The sequence below is a fragment of the Micrasema longulum genome, unplaced genomic scaffold (assembly GCF_059751315.1).
Source record: "Micrasema longulum isolate JH-2025_06_02 unplaced genomic scaffold, ASM5975131v1 h1tg000044l, whole genome shotgun sequence".
NCBI classification, from domain to species: Eukaryota; Metazoa; Arthropoda; class Insecta; order Trichoptera; family Brachycentridae; genus Micrasema; species Micrasema longulum.
Window position 1 is genome coordinate 1,191,451 of NW_028277251.1, and position 4,852 is coordinate 1,196,302.

The 4,852-nt window shown below is 29.1% G+C and overlaps 1 long non-coding RNA gene across 1 annotated transcript; it reads left to right on the forward strand.

The window, feature by feature from the left end:
• Nucleotides 1–395: 395 nt before the first annotated feature.
• LOC148285299 (uncharacterized) lies at nt 396–1,084 on the forward strand. Its single transcript, XR_015822453.1, has 2 exons — nt 396–505; nt 598–1,084. It is a non-coding gene; the product is annotated as an uncharacterized LOC148285299 (long non-coding RNA).
• Nucleotides 1,085–4,852: the final 3,768 nt, after the last annotated feature.

Sequence of the window (4,852 nt, forward strand, 5' to 3'; positions counted from 1 at the left end):
CTTTGTTTTTCACTTTGTCCTGTATCTTTATAACTGTTTCTATAAATTGATTACTGTTTTTTATATTTTTTGACTGTTTTAGAACGGGGTAAATAGCCCTAGTTAGACAGTCAAAGCAACTTTACATAAATTATAATTTTGTGTATGTAATATAATGATAATAAATAAATAAATAAATAAATATTTGAAACGATTTTTGATCACATAATTTAATCAAGAGTTGGGCAAGCTACAATAATTGGACATTCTAAATCTTTCAGTCTTTTATCTATATCTATTGTAACGATTATATTTCATCCTGCCCCATTTAAGCAGTGCGTAATTAAGCGCGGGTTCAAATAATATTTTTTGTTGCGTTAAAATTCAAGTATGGCAATACCACGTCAGACCATGCATTTTGAAAAGCAAAGACCGCCCGTGACAAGCGAAATTCATGAATAAACGTGTAACTTTTAAATAGCTAAGATATAGTTTGTTATATCTAGGGAGCATCGCCTTACGGCATGTAAGTACTATATAATTGAATTTGTAATCGTATTGTCGTTTCGATTTGCCGGAACACGGAATCTAATGATGTATTTTTGTCCATAATTATAGGCTTCCTTAAAACCCCATTTTATTTTTTTAATATATTTTAAATATATGGTATATTACCATCTTAATAATGGATTATCATTACATCTGTCTAAATCTTGACAATTTACGTCAAGTTTTGTATATGAAATCTGAATTGTTTAACCCGATGACGAATAAGATGACAATGAGGTCGGTATGAGTTTTATTAAGAGGAATGACGCGGACAGCTGTGGTTTACGCTAAAATGTTGGCCGGACGTACCTCTAAAACCTTGAACTTTTCACAAAATACTCTGGCTATTTGAAACAAAAAAAATTGAATGTCTACAAAGAAGATTTTAAGAATTTAACGTGGAAGATTGGTGTCAAAAATCAAATATTTATGTTTTATTTTTATTTAATTTCCAAATCATTTGCAATTTGGACTTCTAGATTTTATATTTAGCTAAGTAAACGCACAAAACTTTATAATGTTTGCTTGTAAGAATAAAGTTGTAATTTCAAGAAAATGCCTTTGTTATTTTGCAATTACCTGGTCTACATATTTTAATTAGCAATATACAGTGATTATGGAGGATCCGAGATTATTTAAATTTTGAATCCTATTTTTTTATCTTGATTCTTCACACATCTTGTGTAAAGGTTGGACATAATTATTGTTCATATTTTGGAGATTCTCATATTTACTGGTTGAGCGACACTGGTGAATAGCATATACTTTGTGATGGATTTGATCTGCATTTATTTGTTCGGCTCACTTTTTGCATTGTCTCATCACAATGCACAGAGCGAAGCTGTCAACCAATAAAGACACCATTTAATTTTTCGAAATAACTAAGGTTCAATTTTTTTTGTAAACCTTTGAAATCTGTTGATACATTGTGTGTTGAAATTCTTTTATTTGATCAAAATTTGTCATTTTTCACACTCCTCACAAAGGGACGTTACACTATCTAAACTGGTCAATCACTAGTTATTTCACATGTATGTAGAGGAATGAATTTGAATATAGAGGAAGCGATGTCTGTATGCAAAGACAGAGTGCTATGGCGTTCTATCCTCTCTGAAACGGTGTGATGGTTTGTTAATTTTGTTTATATGATTTCCTAACTCTTTATCAGACTACATAAAAGGTTTTTTTGTGATTTGATGAGGGGTTTGGAAGTGAACGATTTAAATGCACCGCGTACATAGCAAACAAATCCACGCAATCGAAACTGTTGAGTAAAAATACACACAAGACAGCTTTACGCTGATCATTTATATTGTTTTTGCCTTATTTTTCTATCTGCTATATTCGAAAAAAAAACCCAATATATTCGTAAAGCTTTTAACTAAGATTTTATACCAAGAAAGGAAAAAAATATGATGTACGAAGCCTATGTCAAAAGTAAATTGAGTTACATGATCGCCTTCTGGGGAACTGGTAACAAGACAGACATAACAAGAATACAAAGACAACAAAATAAAATTTTTAAACTAACATACAACCTACCCTACCTGACCTCTACGACTGAACTGTACAAAAAAACACACCAGTTTGACATAAACTACTTGACTAAAATTGAGACCTTAAAAATTGTGCACAAAATAACACTGGGAAACATACAAGACGACGACATAATATTAGTAAAAAATGCTGACATACACAAATATAACACCAGACAACCACAACACTATCATATTGAAAAAGCAAAGACAAACACAGGACAGTCAAAAATACTACATAATGGACTTAAACACTACAACGACTTACCTTACTACTTGAAAACTTTTACTGGAGACAAATTTAAAATCAATCTGAAAAAGGACATGATTATTATTATTATTATTATGGATAACTTATATAGCGCCATTTTCGTAATAAAATACCTCAAGGGCGCTTTACATGGTGATTCTATTGTTAAGTTAATTTAATTGAAGCTTTTAAATTTGTAATTTAATTAAAATGTTTTTATTTTCTTCTTTAATATTAAGTTCACAGATTGTTTAAATGTTTTCTTTCCTTTTTTAATATTAAGTTCATAGATTGTTAAAATTTGTTTAAATTTTTATTGTTTAAATGTATACTATGTATTGTTACGAGAAATGTACTATTTTTTTTATGTACCGTCCCAAATGAGTTTTCTCGTACAACTCCTGGGAATATAATATCATGATATTTATGTCTTATATGTTTTATTAATAAATAAAAAAAAAAAAAAAAAAAAAAAAAAAAATATTTTGTTGTCACGTGCTACGGATTTATTCAAATGATTTAGAGAACAAGTGGGTTTTAAGGATGACTGAACTAACTAGACTAGACGAGACATAAAATGACTAGACTATATTAAATTTCTAATGTAACCCTAACGGGGTTTTAAAAATTGTAAGTAATTAAAAAAAAAAAAAAAACCTACATTATTGAAATTTAAACATTATTCCATCATGAATTTTATCCTTGAGGGTGGAACAGACATGAAAGATTGATTGTTCTATCCCTTACTGTTCTGACGACATAACCTCAACTTTTCTTCTATACGATAATTTATCACCTCGAAAATTCATTTTCCTTTTCAATAGGCACCATCTGGCACTTCAAAATTAAGTTAGTCATTTAAATATAAAAATGAAAAAACTTGAATAAACATCAATTTATGTGAATTTTATATTTGAAGAACTAACTTTGTGGTTATTTATTATAAAAAAAAAAAACAATTTTAAATTTAACCACTTATTTTTTTGATAAATTACCGTAGAATAGAAAAGTTGAGATTGTGTCGTCAAAACAGTAAGGGATGACGTATACAGAACAATGAATACAAATATATTTTTACATATCTCAAACTAGGAAGCTTGGATTATAGTATATTTAGAGCATTTTGATATGTCACAAAGGTGCGTTATGTGCGTTTTATAATATAAATAATAAAGGTATACAGAAATTAAATATAAACATAAATACTTAATGTTTAAAACTAGGCAAATATTTTTATATTTATCTGTATATTTAGTCTTTTTTGTATGTTCTCACATGTAAAAAATAAAAAAAAGTACATTGTTGAGTGTCCTCGGCATGGGCAACCCCAGTGAGGTCACATTATTTTGATTATTAATAATTATTGTTCATAATGTGAAAAAAAAACAAAAAAAAACCGTTAAATAAAACTGAACTCTTTCAACGAAAATCCTTAAAATTTATTCATAAACTATTTTTTTATTTATTTACTTTTTATTTTATTTAATTTTACAATACGCCCAAAGGGCATTTACAAAAAAATATACAGGTAAGTAAAAACATAGTAAGTAATAATTAAAAAAATAAACAACGCTTTTTTGTATACATGTTACCCAAAACATAAACATATTGAACAAATAATAACTTTCCAAAGAAGATAATATTAAACGCAATTAGACATAAATATTAAAATATAAATCATAAAAAATAATAGTACCATTGAAATCAATAGAAAATAATACGAAAACAAAGTTGAAATTATAATTTATAAATAAATTAACAATAGTTTAGTATCTTATTTATGAAACATAGAGAAGCAGCACATAGGCTCTGCGTGAGGTTGGATTCTTATTTAAGTCCACAGATTCAATATCCGGCTCGCATGAAACAGATCCACTTCCGCTTTATTATTAAAGCGTCGGCCTACCCCGGGGTGAATTTATAAGGGCACATTGCCAAGGGACGATCCTACGTAAGCCGGCTGACTTTAAAAAAGTAGTTTTGATATTAGACATTGCGATATATACATACACATGTTTGTCGGCCTCGTGGTGTAATGGTCAGCGCATTTGCCTACCATGCAAGGGGTCTCGGGTTCGATTTCCGACATGGTTGATATGCAAAATTTATTTAAAAGGGTGATTTCATACTAGAATATTTCATAGTTTCTGAGCTAGTACCTGAAGCGAAAGAATGGTCATCTTACCTTCATGTGACAAAAATGATCAGAATACGCTGCAATTGGTGTACCAATTCAGTGCCCTATGCACCATTCGATGCGGAAAGAAAATGATGATGATATTAGAGAGGTTTAACCATAGATTGTAAGAATGATACTCATTTTTTGTGAAGTTAAAAAGCTGAAATCATTATTGACGACTGTTTCAGCTTTATAACTTTACAAACATCGACAGATGGAAGAAATATGTATTTTCAAACGTATGCAGAATGGTGAATGTTACTACTATATTTAAAATTAAATGTAAAAAGTATAGATGTGAAAAATATTAGGTAGTACGAGTATATAGTGTAAATAGTGAATATAATTAATGAAAATGTA